The sequence below is a fragment of the Carassius carassius genome, unplaced genomic scaffold, assembly GCF_963082965.1.
Source record: "Carassius carassius unplaced genomic scaffold, fCarCar2.1 SCAFFOLD_68, whole genome shotgun sequence".
Classification (NCBI taxonomy): Eukaryota; Metazoa; Chordata; class Actinopteri; order Cypriniformes; family Cyprinidae; genus Carassius; species Carassius carassius.
The window spans coordinates 78199-94312 of NW_026775139.1; the positions used below are offsets into that span (position 1 = coordinate 78199).

Consider the following 16114-nt stretch of genomic DNA (forward strand, 5'->3'; position numbering starts at 1 on the left):
GTGAACGTGTCACATAAGGAAAGTGCACCAAATGTGCAGAGCATATGAACAATCACAGGAAGGAACGACGAGGATGGGACTCAAACCCACGCGTGCAGAGCACAATGGATTAGCAGTCCATCGCCTTAACCACTCGGCCACCTCGTCACTCGTGTGAGGGCCCGACTGACCTCTGGGCTGCGGTGGTTTTCCTGAAGAGTCTTTTAGCACTGTGATGTTGAAGCTCACCCTTGGCACCAAAGTATAGTTCATTTTTGTACATGTACGCTGAGATATGCGTACAGTTGAACACGTAGAATTTCAAAGCATATTCCATTTGTTTGCGCATTCGAATGCAGGAGGTTAAACACGTGCGCTCTCGAAAGTTTAAAGGCAAAAGCGAAAGGCTTTGTCCAGCACCTGTTGCATTTTTCATCGTTTATGACTGATGTTCTTTGTACTCTTAAAAGCTGAGCTTGCTCCTATCTCATGACCCCCCTCAGACAAGCGCTTGTCATTGTGGCCCTCTGTCGTTCTGGTCTCCGTTGCCGTTTTGAGAGAACACCTGAGTCTAGCAAAAGGTAGCACATTTGACACAGGACCTCCCTCAGAACTTGTTTGCAGTGTCTTTGCACTCGTCACTGTATCCTACCCAACCCCCCAGGGGCCTCGTCAAACAGAATCTATCCTGACCCAGACCACGAGCTTTACGACTCCACCCCTTTGTTGCCAAGATACCCATAACTCTCTTCCCCCAGTGGTTCGAAAAAAGACACACACTATCCTTTTAAAGTAAAGAGAGAGCAGCGAATAAGGCTTCTCGTACATACTGCCTACTGGTTTTCGTAGACACACCACGCAGTTTGGAGCTATTTACCAGCCTGTCGTTCCACGTCCACATGGCTCCAGGTGAAAGGTCGCGACCCTTGCCACCATTCTTTCGCAGAGGCAATATTGTAGCCTATGAGGCTCATCCGAGGCGCGATCATTGCTGGTTGAAAACTTTACCCAATACCCCGCCAGGATGACTTGAAATAGAGTCAGCCTTGGCAATTTTTGCCAGCTTCTTTTGAAGCTTATCGTGTTGTTGAAGAATAGGTCTCGTGTCCTTAATGCATTGCGTGCTTCCATTATTTAACACACCTGATTCGGATCATCGACCGTTTTGAATCGCACTGCATGAGGTGAAAGTGTCACATAAGGAAAGTGCACCAAATGTGCAAAGCAGATGAACAATCGCAGCAAGGACCGACGAGGATGGGATTCGAACCCACGCGTGCAGAGCACAATGGATTAGCAGTCCATCGCCTTAACCACTCAGCCACCTCGTCACTCGTGTGGGGGCCCGACTGACCTCTGGGCTGTGGTGGTTTTCCTGAAGAACCTTTTAGCACTGTGATGTTGAAGCTCACCCTTGGCACCAAAGTATAGTTCATTTTTGTACATGTACGCTGAGATATGCGTACAGTTGAACACGTAGAATTTCAAAGCATATTCCATTTGTTTGCGCATTCGAATGCAGGAGGTTAAACACGTGCGCTCTCGAAAGTTTAAACTTTGTCCAGCACCAGCTGCATTATTCATCGTTTATGACTGATGTTCTTTGTACTCTTAAAAGCTGAGCTTGCTCCTATCTCATGACCCCCCTCAGACAAGCGCTTGTCATTGTGGCCCTCTGTCGTTCTGGTCTCCGTTGCCGTTTTGAGAGAACACCTGAGTCTAGCAAAAGGTAGCACATTTGACACAGGACCTCCCTCATAACTTGTTTGCAGTGTCTTTGCACTCGTCACTGTATCCTACCCAACCCCCCAGGGGCCTCGTCAAACAGAATCTATCCTGACCCAGACCACGAGCTTTACGACTCCACCCCTTTGTTGCCAAGATACCCATAACTCTCTTCCCCCAGTGGTTCGAAAAAAGACACACACTCTCCTTTTAAAGTAAAGAGAGAGCAGCGAATAAGGCTTCTCGTACATACTGCCTACTGGTTTTCGTAGACACACCACGCAGTTTGGAGCTATTTACCAGCCTGTCGTTCCACGTCCACATGGCTCCAGGTGAAAGGTCGCGATCCTTGCCACCATTCTTTCGCAGAGGCAATATTGTAGCCTATGAGACTCATCCGAGGCACGATCATTGCTGGTTGAAAACTTTACCCAATACCCCGCCAGGATGACTTGAAATAGAGTCAGTCTTGGCAATTTTTGCCTTCTTCTTTTGAAGCTTATCGTGTTGTTGAAGAATAGGTCTCGTGTCCTTAATGCATTGCGTGCTTCCATTATTTAACACACCTGATTCGGATCATCGACCGTTATGAATCGCACTGCATGAGGTGAACGTGTCACATAAGGAAAGTGCACCAAATGTGCAGAGCATATGAACAATCACAGAAAGGAACGACGAGGATGGGATTCGAACCCACGCGTGCAGAGCACAATGGATTAGCAGTCCATCGCCTTAACCACTCGGCCACCTCGTCACTCGTGTGAATGCCTGACTGACCTCTGGGCTGCGATGGTTTTCCTGAAGAGTCTTTTAGCACTGTGATGTTGAAGCTCACCCTTGGCACCAAAGTATAGTTCATTTTTGTACATGTACGCTGAGATATGCGTACAGTTAAACACGTAGAATTTCAAAGCATATTCCATTTGTTTGCGCATTCGAATGCAGGAGGTTAAACACGTGCGCTCTCGAAAGTTTAAAGGCAAAAGCGAAAGGCTTTGTCCAGCACCTGTTGCATTTTTCATCGTTTATGACTGATGTTCTTTGTACTCTTAAAAGCTGAGCTTGCTCCTATCTCATGACCCCCCTCAGACAAGCGCTTGTCATTGTGGCCCTCTGTCGTTCTGGTCTCCGTTGCCATTTTGAGAGAACACCTGAGTCTAGCAAAAGGTAGCACATTTGACACAGGACCTCCCTCAGAACTTGTTTGCAGTGTCTTTGCACTCGTCACTGTATCCTACCCAACCCCCCAGGGGCCTCGTCAAACAGAATCTATCCTGACCCAGACCACGAGCTTTACGACTCCACCCCTTTGTTGCCAAGATACCCATAACTCTCTTCCCCCAGTGGTTCGAAAAAAGACACACACTATCCTTTTAAAGTAAAGAGAGAGCAGCGAATAAGGCTTCTCGTACATACTGCCTACTGGTTTTCGTAGACACACCACGCAGTTTGGAGCTATTTACCAGCCTGTCGTTCCACGTCCACATGGCTCCAGGTGAAAGGTCGCGACCCTTGCCACCATTCTTTCGCAGAGGCAATATTGTAGCCTATGAGGCTCATCCGAGGCGCGATCATTGCTGGTTGAAAACTTTACCCAATACCCCGCCAGGATGACTTGAAATAGAGTCAGCCTTGGCAATTTTTGCCTTCTTCTTTTGAAGCTTATCGTGTTGTTGAAGAATAGGTCTCGTGTCCTTAATGCATTGCGTGCTTCCATTATTTAACACACCTGATTCGGATCATCGACCGTTTTGAATCGCACTGCATGAGGTGAAAGTGTCACATAAGGAAAGTGCACCAAATGTGCAAAGCAGATGAACAATCACAGCAAGGACCGACGAGGATGGGATTCGAACCCACGCGTGCAGAGCACAATGGATTAGCAGTCCATCGCCTTAACCACTCGGCCACCTCGTCACTCATGTGAATGCCTGACTGACCTCTGGGCTGCGGTGGTTTTCCTGAAGAACCTTTTAGCACTGTGACGTTGAAGCTCACCCTTGACACCAAAGTATAGTTCATTTTTGTACATGTACGCTGAGATATGCGTACAGTTGAACACGTAGAATTTCAAAGCATATTCCATTTGTTTGCGGATTCGAATGCAGGAGGTTAAACACGTGCGCTCTCGAAAGTTTAAACTTTGTCCAGCACCAGCTGCATTATTCATCGTTTATGACTGATGTTCTTTGTACTCTTAAAAGCTGAGCTTGCTCCTATCTCATGACCCCCGTCAGACAAGCGCTTGTCATTGTGGCCCTCTGTCGTTCTGGTCTCCGTTGCCGTTTTGAGAGAACACCTGAGTCTAGCAAAAGGTAGCACATTTGACACAGGACCTCCCTCAGAACTTGTTTGCAGTGTCTTTGCACTCGTCACTGTATCCTACCCAACCCCCCAGGGGCCTCGTCAAACAGAATCTATCCTGACCCAGACCACGAGCTTTACGACTCCACCCCTTTGTTGCCAAGATACCCATAACTCTCTTCCCCCAGTGGTTCGAAAAAAGACACACACTCTCCTTTTAAAGTAAAGAGAGAGCAGCGAATAAGGCTTCTCGTACATACTGCCTACTGGTTTTCGTAGACACACCACGCAGTTTGGAGCTATTTACCAGCCTGTCGTTCCACGTCCACATGGCTCCAGGTGAAAGGTCGCGATCCTTGCCACCATTCTTTCGCAGAGGCAATATTGTAGCCTATGAGGCTCATCCGAGGCGCGATCATTGCTGGTTGAAAACTTTACCCAATACCCCGCCAGGATGACTTGAAATAGAGTCAGCCTTGGCAATTTTTGCCTTCTTCTTTTGAAGCTTATCGTGTTGTTGAAGAATAGGTCTCGTGTCCTTAATGCATTGCGTGCTTCCATTATTTAACACACCTGATTCGGATCATCGACCGTTATGAATCGCACTGCATGAGGTGAACGTGTCACATAAGGAAAGTGCACCAAATGTGCAGAGCATATGAACAATCACAGGAAGGAACGACGAGGATGGGATTCGAACCCACGCGTGCAGAGCACAATGGATTAGCAGTCCATCGCCTTAACCACTCGGCCACCTCGTCACTCGTATGAGGGCCCGACTGACCTCTGGGCTGCGGTGGTTTTCCTGAAGAACCTTTTAGCACTGTGATGTTGAAGCTCACCCTTGGCACCAAAGTATAGTTCATTTTTGTACATGTACGCTGAGATATGCGTACAGTTGAACACGTAGAATTTCAAAGCAAATTCCATTTGTTTGCGCATTTGAATGCAGGAGGTTAAACACGTGCGCTCTCGAAAGTTTAAACTTTGTCCAGCACCTGTTGCATTTTTCATCGTTTATGACTGATGTTCTTTGTACTCTTAAAAGCTGAGCTTGCTCCTATCTCATGACCCCCCTCAGACAATCGCTTGTCATTGTGGCCCTCTGTCGTTCTGGTCTCCGTTGCCGTTTTGAGAGAACACCTGAGTCTAGCAAAAGGTAGCACATTTGACACAGGACCTCCCTCAGAACTTGTTTGCAGTGTCTTTGCACTCGTCACTGTATCCTACCCAACCCCCCAGGGGCCTCGTCAAACAGAATCTATCCTGACCCAGACCACGAGCTTTACGACTCCACCCCTTTGTTGCCAAGATACCCATAACTCTCTTCCCCCAGGGGTTCGGGAAAGCAACACACACTCCTCTTTAAGTAAAGAGAGAGCAGCGAATAAGGCTTCTCGTACATACTGCCTACTGGTTTTCGTAGACACACCACGCAGTTTGGAGCTATTTACCACCCTGTCGTTCCACGTCCACATGGCTCCAGGTGAAAGGTCGCGACCCTTGCCACCATTCTTTCGCAGAGACAATATTGTAGCCTATGAGGCTCATCCGAGGCACGATCATTGCTGGTTGAAAACTTTACCCAATACCCCGCCAGGATGACTTGAAATAGAGTCAGCCTTGGCAATTTTTGCCAGCTTCTTTTGAAGCTTATCGTGTTGTTGAAGAATAGGTCTCGTGTCCTTAATGCATTGCGTGCTTCCATTATTTAACACACCTGATTCGGATCATCGACCGTTTTGAATCGCACTGCATGAGGTGAAAGTGTCACATAAGGAAAGTGCACCAAATGTATAAAAGCAGATGAACAATCACAGCAAGGACCGACGAGGATGGGATTCGAACCCACGCGTGCAGAGCACAATGGATTAGCAGTCCATCGCCTTAACCACTCAGCCACCTCGTCACTCGTGTGGGGGCCCGACTGACCTCGGGGCTGTGGTGGTTTTCCTGAAGAACCTTTTAGCACTGTGATGTTGAAGCTCACCCTTGGCACCAAAGTATAGTTCATTTTTGTACATGTACGCTGAGATATGCGTACAGTTGAACACGTAGAATTTCAAAGCATATTCCATTTGTTTGCGCATTCGAATGCAGGAGGTTAAACACGTGCGCTCTCGAAAGTTTAAACTTTGTCCAGCACCTGTTGCATTTTTCATCGTTTATGACTGATGTTCTTTGTACTCTTAAAAGCTGAGCTTGCTCCTATCTCATGACCCCCCACCGACAAGCGCTTGTCATTGTGGCCCTCTGTCGTTCTGGTCTCCGTTGCCGTTTTGAGAGAACACCTGAGTCTAGCAAAAGGTAGCACATTTGACACAGGACCTCCCTCAGAACTTGTTTGCAGTGTCTTTGCACTCGTCACTGTATCCTACCCAACCCCCCAGGGGCCTCGTCAAACAGAATCTATCCTGACCCAGACCACGAGCTTTACGACTCCACCCCTTTGTTGCCAAGATACCCATAACTCTATTCCCCCAGGGGTTCGGGAAAGCAACACACACTCCTCTTTAAGTAAAGAGAGAGCAGCGAATAAGGCTTCTCGTACATACTGCCTACTGGTTTTCGTAGACACACCACGCAGTTTGGAGCTATTTACCACCCTGTCGTTCCACGTCCACATGGCTCCAGCTGAAAGGTCGCAACCCTTGCCACCATTCTTTCGCAGAGGCAATATTGTAGCCTATGAGGCTCATCCGAGGCGCGATCATTGCTGGTTGAAAACTTTACCCAATACCCCGCCAGGATGACTTGAAATAGAGTCAGCCTTGGCAATTTTTGCCAGCTTCTTTTGAAGCTTATCGTGTTGTTGAAGAATAGGTCTCGTGTCCTTAATGCATTGCGTGCTTCCATTATTTAACACACCTGATTCGGATCATCGACCGTTTTGAATCGCACTGCATGAGGTGAAAGTGTCACATAAGGAAAGTGCACCAAATGTGCAAAGCAGATGAACAATCACAGCAAGGACCGACGAGGATGGGATTCGAACCCACGCGTGCAGAGCACAATGGATTAGCAGTCCATCGCCTTAACCACTCGGCCACCTCGTCACTCGTGTGAATGCCTGACTGACCTCTGGGCTTCGGTGGTTTTCCTGAAGAACCTTTTAGCACTGTGACGTTGAAGCTCACCCTTGACACCAAAGTATAGTTCATTTTTGTACATGTACGCTGAGATATGCGTACAGTTGAACACGTAGAATTTCAAAGCATATTCCATTTGTTTGCGGATTCGAATGCAGGAGGTTAAACACGTGCGCTCTCGAAAGTTTAAACTTTGTCCAGCACCAGCTGCATTATTCATCGTTTATGACTGATGTTCTTTGTACTCTTAAAAGCTGAGCTTGCTCCTATCTCATGACCCCCCTCAGACAAGCGCTTGTCATTGTGGCCCTCTGTCGTTCTGGTCTCCGTTGCCGTTTTGAGAGAACACCTGAGTCTAGCAAAAGGTAGCACATTTGACACAGGACCTCCCTCAGAACTTGTTTGCAGTGTCTTTGCACTCGTCACTGTATCCTACCCAACCCCCCAGGGGCCTCGTCAAACAGAATCTATCCTGACCCAGACCACGAGCTTTACGACTCCACCCCTTTGTTGCCAAGATACCCATAACTCTCTTCCCCCAGGGGTTCGGGAAAGCAACACACACTCCTCTTTAAGTAAAGAGAGAGCAGCGAATGAGGCTTCTCGTACATACTGCCTACTGGTTTTCGTAGACACACCACGCAGTTTGGAGCTATTTACCACCCTGTCGTTCCACGTCCACATGGCTCCAGGTAAAAGGTCGCGACCCTTGCCACCATTCTTTCGCAGAGGTAATATTGTAGCCTATGAGGCTCATCCGAGGCGCGATTATTGCTGGTTGAAAACTTTACCCAATACCCCGCCAGGATGACTTGAAATAGAGTCAGCCTTGGCAATTTTTGCCAGCTTCTTTTGAAGCTTATCGTGTTGTTGAAGAATAGGTCTCGTGTCCTTAATGCATTGCGTGCTTCCATTATTTAACACACCTGATTCGGATCATCGACCGTTTTGAATCGCACTGCATGAGGTGAACGTGTCACATAAGGAAAGTGCACAAAATGTGCACAGATGAACAATCACAGCAAGGACCGACGAGGATGGGATTCGAACCCACGCGTGCAGAGCACAATGGATTAGCAGTCCATCGCCTTAACCACTCGGCCACCTCGTCACTCGTGTGAGGGCCCGACTGACCTCTGGGCTGTGGTGGTTTTCCTGAAGAACCTTTTAGCACTGTGATGTTGGAGCTCACCCTTGGCACCAAAGTATAGTTCATTTTTGTACATGTACGCTGAGATATGCGTACAGTTGAACACGTAGAATTTCAAAGCATATTCCATTTGTTTGCGCATTCGAATGCAGGAGGTTAAACACGTGCGCTCTCGAAAGTTTAAACTTTGTCCAGCACCTGTTGCATTTTTCATCGTTTATGACTGATGTTCTTTGTACTCTTAAAAGCTGAGCTTGCTCCTATCTCATGACCCCCCTCAGACAAGCGCTTGTCATTGTGGCCCTCTGTCGTTCTGGTCTCCGTTGCCGTTTTGAGAGAACACCTGAGTCTAGCAAAAGGTAGCACATTTGACACAGGACCTCCCTCAGAACTTGTTTGCAGTGTCTTTGCACTCGTCACTGTATCCTACCCAACCCCCCAGGGGCCTCGTCAAACAGAATCTATCCTGACCCAGACCACGAGCTTTACGACTCCACCCCTTTGTTGCCAAGATACCCATAACTCTCTTCCCCCAGGGGTTCGGGAAAGCAACACACACTCCTCTTTAAGTAAAGAGAGAGCAGCGAATAAGGCTTCTCGTACATACTGCCTACTGGTTTTCGTAGACACACCACGCAGTTTGGAGCTATTTACCACCCTGTCGTTCCACGTCCACATGGCTCCAGGTGAAAGGTCGCGACCCTTGCCACCATTCTTTCGCAGAGGCAATATTGTAGCCTATGAGGCTCATCCGAGGCGCGATCATTGCTGGTTGAAAACTTTACCCAATACCCCGCCAGGATGACTTGAAATAGAGTCAGCCTTGGCAATTTTTGCCAGCTTCTTTTGAAGCTTATCGTGTTGTTGAAGAATAGGTCTCGTGTCCTTAATGCATTGCGTGCTTCCATTATTTAACACACCTGAATCGGATCATCGACCGTTTTGAATCGCACTGCATGAGGTGAACGTGTCACATAAGGAAAGTGCACAAAATGTGCACAGATGAACAATCACAGCAAGGACCGACGAGGATGGGATTCGAACCCACGCGTGCAGAGCACAATGGATTAGCAGTCCATCGCCTTAACCACTCGGCCACCTCGTCACTCGTGTGAAGGCCCGACTGACCTCTGGGCTGTGGTGGTTTTCCTGAAGAACCTTTTAGCACTGTGATGTTGGAGCTCACCCTTGGCACCAAAGTATAGTTCATTTTTGTACAGGTACGCTGAGATATGCGTACAGTTGAACACGTAGAATTTCAAAGCATATTCCATTTGTTTGCGCATTCGAATGCAGGAGGTTAAACACGTGCGCTCTCGAAAGTTTAAACTTTGTCCAGCACCTGTTGCATTTTTCATCGTTTATGACTGATGTTCTTTGTACTCTTAAAAGCTGAGCTTGCTCCTATCTCATGACCCCCCTCAGACAAGCGCTTGTCATTGTGGCCCTCTGCCGTTCTGGTCTCCGTTGCCGTTTTGAGAGAACACCTGAGTCTAGCAAAAGGTAGCACATTTGACACAGGACCTCCCTCAGAACTTGTTTGCAGTGTCTTTGCACTCGTCACTGTATCCTACCCAACCCCCCAGGGGCCTCGTCAAACAGAATCTATCCTGACCCAGACCACGAGCTTTACGACTCCACCCCTTTGTTGCCAAGATACCCATAACTCTCTTCCCCCAGTGGTTCGAAAAAAGACACACACTCTCCTTTTAAAGTAAAGAGAGAGCAGCGAATAAGGCTTCTCGTACATACTGCCTACTGGTTTTCGTAGACACACCACGCAGTTTGGAGCTATTTACCAGCCTGTCGTTCCACGTCCACATGGCTCCAAGTGAAAGGTCGCGACCCTTGCCACCATTCTTTCGCAGAGGCAATATTGTAGCCTATGAGGCTCATCCGAGGCGCGATCATTGCTGGTTGAAAACTTTACCCAATACCCCGCCAGGATGACTTGAAATAGAGTCAGTCTTGGCAATTTTTGCCTTCTTCTTTTGAAGCTTATCGTGTTGTTGAAGAATAGGTCTCGTGTCCTTAATGCATTGCGTGCTTCCATTATTTAACACACCTGATTCGGATCATCGACCGTTATGAATCGCACTGCATGAGGTGAACGTGTCACATAAAGAAAGTGCACCAAATGTGCAGAGCATATGAACAATCACAGGAAGGAACGACGAGGATGGGATTCGAACCCACGCGTGCAGAGCACAATGGATAAGCAGTCCATCGCCTTAACCACTCGGCCACCTCGTCACTCGTGTGAGGGCCCGACTGACCTCTGGGCTGTGGTGGTTTTCCTGAAGAACCTTTTAGCACTGTGATGTTGAAGCTCACCCTTGGCACCAAAGTATAGTTCATTTTTGTACATGTACGCTGAGATATGCGTACAGTTGAACACGTAGAATTTCAAAGCATATTCCATTTGTTTGCGCATTTGAATGCAGGAGGTTAAACACGTGCGCTCTCGAAAGTTTAAACTTTGTCCAGCACCTGTTGCATTTTTCATCGTTTATGACTGATGTTCTTTGTACTCTTAAAAGCTGAGCTTGCTCCTATCTCATGACCCCCCTCAGACAAGCGCTTGTCATTGTGGCCCTCTGTCGTTCTGGTCTCCGTTGCCGTTTTGAGAGAACACCTGAGTCTAGCAAAAGGTAGCACATTTGACACAGGACCTCCCTCAGAACTTGTTTGCAGTGTCTTTGCACTCGTCACTGTATCCTACCCAACCCCCCAGGGGCCTCGTCAAACAGAATCTATCCTGACCCAGACCACGAGCTTTACGACTCCACCTCTTTGTTGCCAAGATACCCATAACTCTCTTCCCCCTGTGGTTCGAAAAAAGACACACACTCTCCTTTTAAAGTAAAGAGAGAGCAGCGAATAAGGCTTCTCGTACATACTGCCTACTGGTTTTCGTAGACACACCACGCAGTTTGGAGCTATTTACCAGCCTGTCGTTCCACGTCCACATGGCTCCAGGTGAAAGGTCGCGACCCTTGCCACCATTCTTTCGCAGAGGCAATATTGTAGCCTATGAGGCTCATCCGAGGAGCGATCATTGCTGGTTGAAAACTTTACCCAATACCCCGCCAGGATGACTTGAAATAGAGTCAGCCTTGGCAATTTTTGCCTTCTTCTTTTGAAGCTTATCGTGTTGTTGAAGAATAGGTCTCGTGTCCTTAATGCATTGCGTGCTTCCATTATTTAACACACCTGATTCGGATCATCGACCGTTATGAATCGCACTGCATGAGGTGAACGTGTCACATAAGGAAAGTGCACAAAATGTGCACAGATGAACAATCACAGCAAGGACCGATGAGGATGGGATTCGAACCCACGCGTGCAGAGCACAATGGATTAGCAGTCCATCGCCTTAACCACTCGGCCACCTCGTCACTCGTGTGAATGCCTGACTGACCTCTGGGCTGCGGTGGTTTTCCTGAAGAACCTTTTAGCACTGTGACGTTGAAGCTCACCCTTGACACCAAAGTATATTTCATTTTTGTACATGTACGCTGAGATATGCGTACAGTTGAACACGTAGAATTTCAAAGCATATTCCATTTGTTTGCGGATTCGAATGCAGGAGGTTAAACACGTGCGCTCTCGAAAGTTTAAACTTTGTCCAGCACCAGCTGCATTTTTCATCGTTTATGACTGATGTTCTTTGTACTCTTAAAAGCTGAGCTTGCTCCTATCTCATGACCCCCCTCAGACAAGCGCTTGTCATTGTGGCCCTCTGTCGTTCTGGTCTCCGTTGCCGTTTTGAGAGAACACCTGAGTCTAGCAAAAGGTAGCACATTTGACACAGGACCTCCCTCAGAACTTGTTTGCAGTGTCTTTGCACTCGTCACTGTATCCTACCCAACCCCCCAGGGGCCTCGTCAAACAGAATCTATCCTGACCCAGACCACGAGCTTTACGACTCCACCCCTTTGTTGCCAAGATACCCATAACTCTCTTCCCCCAGGGGTTCGGGAAAGCAACACACACTCCTCTTTAAGTAAAGAGAGAGCAGCGAATAAGGCTTCTCGTACATACTGCCTACTGGTTTTCGTAGACACACCACGCAGTTTGGAGCTATTTACCACCCTGTCGTTCCACGTCCACATGGCTCCAGGTGAAAGGTCGCGACCCTTGCCACCATTCTTTCGCAGAGGCAATATTGTAGCCTATGAGGCTCATCCGAGGCGCGATCATTGCTGGTTGAAAACTTTACCCAATACCCCGCCAGGATGACTTGAAATAGAGTCAGCCTTGGCAATTTTTGCCAGCTTCTTTTGAAGCTTATCGTGTTGTTGAAGAATAGGTCTCGTGTCCTTAATGCATTGCGTGCTTCCATTATTTAACACACCTGATTCGGATCATCGACCGTTTTGAATCGCACTGCATGAGGTGAACGTGTCACATAAGGAAAGTGCACAAAATGTGCACAGATGAACAATCACAGCAAGGACCGACGAGGATGGGATTCGAACCCACGCGTGCAGAGCACAATGGATTAGCAGTCCATCGCCTTAACCACTCGGCCACCTCGTCACTCGTGTGAGTGCCTGACTGACCTCTGGGCTGCGGTGGTTTTCCTGAAGAACCTTTTAGCACTGTGACGTTGAAGCTCACCCTTGACACCAAAGTATAGTTCATTTTTGTACATGTACGCTGAGATATGCGTACAGTTGAACACGTAGAATTTCAAAGCATATTCCATTTGTTTGCGGATTCGAATGCAGGAGGTTAAACACGTGCGCTCTCGAAAGTTTAAAGGCAAAAGCGAAAGGCTTTGTCCAGCACCTGTTGCATTTTTCATCGTTTATGACTGATGTTCTTTGTACTCTTAAAAGCTGAGCTTGCTCCTATCTCATGACCCCCCTCAGACAAGCGCTTGTCATTGTGGCCCTCTGTCGTTCTGGTCTCCGTTGCCGTTTTGAGAGAACACCTGAGTCTAGCAAAAGGTAGCACATTTGACACAGGACCTCCCTCAGAACTTGTTTGCAGTGTCTTTGCACTCGTCACTGTATCCTACCCAACCCCCCAGGGGCCTCGTCAAACAGAATCTATCCTGACCCAGACCACGAGCTTTACGACTCCACCCCTTTGTTGCCAAGATACCTATAACTCTCTTCCCCCAGTGGTTCGAAAAAAGACACACACCCTCCTTTTAAAGTAAAGAGAGAGCAGGGAATAAGGCTTCTCGTACATACTGCCTACTGGTTTTCGTAGACACACCACGCAGTTTGGAGCTATTTAACACCCTGTCGTTCCACGTCCACATGGCTCCAGGTGAAAGGTCGCGACCCTTGCCACCATTCTTTCGCCGAGGCAATATTGTAGCCTATGAGGCTCATCCGAGGCGCGATCATTGCTGGTTGAAAACTTTACCCAATACCCCGCCAGGATGACTTGAAATAGAGTCAGCCTTGGCAATTTTTGCCAGCTTCTTTTGAAGCTTATCGTGTTGTTGAAGAATAGGTCTCGTGTCCTTAATGCATTGCGTGCTTCCATTATTTAACACACCTGATTCGGATCATCGACCGTTAAGAATCGCACTGCATGAGGTGAACGTGTCACATAAGGAAAGTGCACCAAATGTGCAGAGCATATGAACAATCACAGGAAGGAACGACGAGGATGGGATTCGAACCCACACGTGCAGAGCACAATGGATTAGCAGTCCATCGCCTTAACCACTCGGCCACCTCGTCACTCGTGTGAGGGCCCGACTGACCTCTGGGCTGCGGTGGTTTTCCTGAAGAACCTTTTAGCACTGTGATGTTGGAGCTCACCCTTGGCACCAAAGTATAGTTCATTTTTGTACATGTACGCTGAGATATGCGTACAGTTGAACACGTAGAATTTCAAAGCATATTCCATTTGTTTGCGCATTCGAATGCAGGAGGTTAAACACGTGCGCTCTCGAAAGTTTAAACTTTGTCCAGCACCTGTTGCATTTTTCATCGTTTATGACTGATGTTCTTTGTACTCTTAAAAGCTGAGCTTGCTCCTATCTCATGACCCCCCACCGACAAGCGCTTGTCATTGTGGCCCTCTGTCGTTCTGGTCTCCGTTGCCGTTTTGAGAGAACACCTGAGTCTAGCAAAAGGTAGCACATTTGACACAGGACCTCCCTCAGAACTTGTTTGCAGTGTCTTTGCACTCGTCACTGTATCCTACCCAACCCCCCAGGGGCCTCGTCAAACAGAATCTATCCTGACCCAGACCACGAGCTTTACGACTCCACCCCTTTGTTGCCAAGATACCCATAACTCTCTTCCCCCAGGGGTTCGGGAAAGCAACACACACTCCTCTTTAAGTAAAGAGAGAGCAGCGAATAAGGCTTCTCGTACATACTGCCTACTGGTTTTCGTAGACACACCACGCAGTTTGGAGCTATTTACCACCCTGTCGTTCCACGTCCACATGGCTCCAGCTGAAAGGTCGCAACCCTTGCCACCATTCTTTCGCAGAGGCAATATTGTAGCCTATGAGGCTCATCCGAGGCGCGATCATTGCTGGTTGAAAACTTTACCCAATACCCCGCCAGGATGACTTGAAATAGAGTCAGCCTTGGCAATTTTTGCCTTCTTCTTTTGAAGCTTATCGTGTTGTTGAAGAATAGGTCTCGTGTCCTTAATGCATTGCGTGCTTCCATTATTTAACACACCTGATTCGGATCATCGACCGTTATGAATCGCACTGCATGAGGTGAACGTGTCACATAAGGAAAGTGCACAAAATGTGCAGAGCAGATGAACAATCACAGCAAGGACCGACGAGGATGGGATTCGAACAAACGCGTGCAGAGCACAATGGATTAGCAGTCCATCGCCTTAACCACTCGGCCACCTCGTCACTCGTGTGAGTGCCCGACTGACCTCTGGGCTGCGGTGGTTTTCCTGAAGAACCTTTTAGCACTGTGACGTTGAAGCTCACCCTTGACACCAAAGTATAGTTCATTTTTGTACATGTACGCTGAGATATGCGTACAGTTGAACACGTAGAATTTCAAAGCATATTCCATTTGTTTGCGCATTCGAATGCAGGAGGTTAAACACGTGCGACCTCGAAAGTTTAAACTTTGTCCAGCACCAGCTGCATTATTCATCGTTTATGACTGATGTTCTTTGTACTCTTAAAAGCTGAGCTTGCTCCTATCTCATGACCCCCCTCAGACAAGCGCTTGTCATTGTGGCCCTCTGTCGTTCTGGTCTCCGTTGCCGTTTTGAGAGAACACCTGAGTCTAGCAAAAGGTAGCACATTTGACACAGGACCTCCCTCATAACTTGTTTGCAGTGTCTTTGCACTCGTCACTGTATCCTACCCAACCCCCCAGGGGCCTCGTCAAACAGAATCTATCCTGACCCAGACCACGAGCTTTACGACTCCACCCCTTTGTTGCCAAGATACCCATAACTCTCTTCCCCCAGTGGTTCGAAAAAAGACACACACTCTCCTTTTAAAGTAAAGAGAGAGCAGCGAATAAGGCTTCTCGTACATACTGCCTACTGGTTTTCGTAGACACACCACGCAGTTTGGAGCTATTTACCAGCCTGTCGTTCCACGTCCACATGGCTCCAGGTGAAAGGTCGCGATCCTTGCCACCATTCTTTCGCAGAGGCAATATTGTAGCCTATGAGACTCATCCGAGGCACGATCATTGCTGGTTGAAAACTTTACCCAATACCCCGCCAGGATGACTTGAAATAGAGTCAGTCTTGGCAATTTTTGCCTTCTTCTTTTGAAGCTTATCGTGTTGTTGAAGAATAGGTCTCGTGTCCTTAATGCATTGCGTGCTTCCATTATTTAACACACCTGATTCGGATCATCGACCGTTATGAATCGCACTGCATGAGGTGAACGTGTCACA

General features: G+C 47.8%; 28 non-coding genes across 28 annotated transcripts; 14 read left to right on the forward strand and 14 right to left on the reverse strand.

The window, feature by feature from the left end:
- Positions 1-65: 65 nt before the first annotated feature.
- On the reverse strand, positions 66-147 carry trnas-gcu (transfer RNA serine (anticodon GCU)). The gene has a single exon. It is a non-coding gene; the product is annotated as a tRNA-Ser (tRNA).
- A 766-nt stretch (positions 148-913) lies between these two features.
- LOC132137216 (U4 spliceosomal RNA) lies at positions 914-1054 on the forward strand. The gene has a single exon (XR_009431852.1). It is a non-coding gene; the product is annotated as a U4 spliceosomal RNA (small nuclear RNA).
- A 174-nt stretch (positions 1055-1228) lies between these two features.
- On the reverse strand, positions 1229-1310 carry trnas-gcu (transfer RNA serine (anticodon GCU)). The gene has a single exon. It is a non-coding gene; the product is annotated as a tRNA-Ser (tRNA).
- Positions 1311-2061: 751 nt separating this feature from the next.
- On the forward strand, positions 2062-2202 carry LOC132137165 (U4 spliceosomal RNA). Its single transcript, XR_009431802.1, has one exon. It is a non-coding gene; the product is annotated as a U4 spliceosomal RNA (small nuclear RNA).
- A 174-nt stretch (positions 2203-2376) lies between these two features.
- On the reverse strand, positions 2377-2458 carry trnas-gcu (transfer RNA serine (anticodon GCU)). The gene has a single exon. It is a non-coding gene; the product is annotated as a tRNA-Ser (tRNA).
- Positions 2459-3224: 766 nt separating this feature from the next.
- LOC132137021 (U4 spliceosomal RNA) lies at positions 3225-3365 on the forward strand. The gene has a single exon (XR_009431660.1). It is a non-coding gene; the product is annotated as a U4 spliceosomal RNA (small nuclear RNA).
- A 174-nt stretch (positions 3366-3539) lies between these two features.
- Positions 3540-3621, reverse strand: trnas-gcu (transfer RNA serine (anticodon GCU)). Its single transcript has one exon. It is a non-coding gene; the product is annotated as a tRNA-Ser (tRNA).
- A 751-nt stretch (positions 3622-4372) lies between these two features.
- On the forward strand, positions 4373-4513 carry LOC132137022 (U4 spliceosomal RNA). Its single transcript, XR_009431661.1, has one exon. It is a non-coding gene; the product is annotated as a U4 spliceosomal RNA (small nuclear RNA).
- A 174-nt stretch (positions 4514-4687) lies between these two features.
- On the reverse strand, positions 4688-4769 carry trnas-gcu (transfer RNA serine (anticodon GCU)). Its single transcript has one exon. It is a non-coding gene; the product is annotated as a tRNA-Ser (tRNA).
- Positions 4770-5519: 750 nt separating this feature from the next.
- On the forward strand, positions 5520-5660 carry LOC132137075 (U4 spliceosomal RNA). The gene has a single exon (XR_009431714.1). It is a non-coding gene; the product is annotated as a U4 spliceosomal RNA (small nuclear RNA).
- Positions 5661-5835: 175 nt separating this feature from the next.
- On the reverse strand, positions 5836-5917 carry trnas-gcu (transfer RNA serine (anticodon GCU)). Its single transcript has one exon. It is a non-coding gene; the product is annotated as a tRNA-Ser (tRNA).
- Positions 5918-6667: 750 nt separating this feature from the next.
- Positions 6668-6808, forward strand: LOC132137218 (U4 spliceosomal RNA). Its single transcript, XR_009431853.1, has one exon. It is a non-coding gene; the product is annotated as a U4 spliceosomal RNA (small nuclear RNA).
- Positions 6809-6982: 174 nt separating this feature from the next.
- trnas-gcu (transfer RNA serine (anticodon GCU)) lies at positions 6983-7064 on the reverse strand. Its single transcript has one exon. It is a non-coding gene; the product is annotated as a tRNA-Ser (tRNA).
- A 750-nt stretch (positions 7065-7814) lies between these two features.
- Positions 7815-7955, forward strand: LOC132137005 (U4 spliceosomal RNA). The gene has a single exon (XR_009431645.1). It is a non-coding gene; the product is annotated as a U4 spliceosomal RNA (small nuclear RNA).
- A 171-nt stretch (positions 7956-8126) lies between these two features.
- On the reverse strand, positions 8127-8208 carry trnas-gcu (transfer RNA serine (anticodon GCU)). Its single transcript has one exon. It is a non-coding gene; the product is annotated as a tRNA-Ser (tRNA).
- A 750-nt stretch (positions 8209-8958) lies between these two features.
- On the forward strand, positions 8959-9099 carry LOC132137219 (U4 spliceosomal RNA). Its single transcript, XR_009431854.1, has one exon. It is a non-coding gene; the product is annotated as a U4 spliceosomal RNA (small nuclear RNA).
- Positions 9100-9270: 171 nt separating this feature from the next.
- On the reverse strand, positions 9271-9352 carry trnas-gcu (transfer RNA serine (anticodon GCU)). The gene has a single exon. It is a non-coding gene; the product is annotated as a tRNA-Ser (tRNA).
- Positions 9353-10103: 751 nt separating this feature from the next.
- On the forward strand, positions 10104-10244 carry LOC132137080 (U4 spliceosomal RNA). The gene has a single exon (XR_009431719.1). It is a non-coding gene; the product is annotated as a U4 spliceosomal RNA (small nuclear RNA).
- Positions 10245-10418: 174 nt separating this feature from the next.
- Positions 10419-10500, reverse strand: trnas-gcu (transfer RNA serine (anticodon GCU)). The gene has a single exon. It is a non-coding gene; the product is annotated as a tRNA-Ser (tRNA).
- Positions 10501-11251: 751 nt separating this feature from the next.
- On the forward strand, positions 11252-11392 carry LOC132137147 (U4 spliceosomal RNA). Its single transcript, XR_009431783.1, has one exon. It is a non-coding gene; the product is annotated as a U4 spliceosomal RNA (small nuclear RNA).
- A 171-nt stretch (positions 11393-11563) lies between these two features.
- On the reverse strand, positions 11564-11645 carry trnas-gcu (transfer RNA serine (anticodon GCU)). The gene has a single exon. It is a non-coding gene; the product is annotated as a tRNA-Ser (tRNA).
- A 750-nt stretch (positions 11646-12395) lies between these two features.
- Positions 12396-12536, forward strand: LOC132137221 (U4 spliceosomal RNA). Its single transcript, XR_009431856.1, has one exon. It is a non-coding gene; the product is annotated as a U4 spliceosomal RNA (small nuclear RNA).
- Positions 12537-12707: 171 nt separating this feature from the next.
- On the reverse strand, positions 12708-12789 carry trnas-gcu (transfer RNA serine (anticodon GCU)). The gene has a single exon. It is a non-coding gene; the product is annotated as a tRNA-Ser (tRNA).
- Positions 12790-13555: 766 nt separating this feature from the next.
- Positions 13556-13696, forward strand: LOC132137072 (U4 spliceosomal RNA). The gene has a single exon (XR_009431711.1). It is a non-coding gene; the product is annotated as a U4 spliceosomal RNA (small nuclear RNA).
- Positions 13697-13870: 174 nt separating this feature from the next.
- On the reverse strand, positions 13871-13952 carry trnas-gcu (transfer RNA serine (anticodon GCU)). The gene has a single exon. It is a non-coding gene; the product is annotated as a tRNA-Ser (tRNA).
- Positions 13953-14702: 750 nt separating this feature from the next.
- On the forward strand, positions 14703-14843 carry LOC132137024 (U4 spliceosomal RNA). The gene has a single exon (XR_009431663.1). It is a non-coding gene; the product is annotated as a U4 spliceosomal RNA (small nuclear RNA).
- A 174-nt stretch (positions 14844-15017) lies between these two features.
- On the reverse strand, positions 15018-15099 carry trnas-gcu (transfer RNA serine (anticodon GCU)). The gene has a single exon. It is a non-coding gene; the product is annotated as a tRNA-Ser (tRNA).
- Positions 15100-15850: 751 nt separating this feature from the next.
- Positions 15851-15991, forward strand: LOC132137166 (U4 spliceosomal RNA). Its single transcript, XR_009431803.1, has one exon. It is a non-coding gene; the product is annotated as a U4 spliceosomal RNA (small nuclear RNA).
- The last annotated feature ends 123 nt before the right edge of the window (positions 15992-16114 follow it).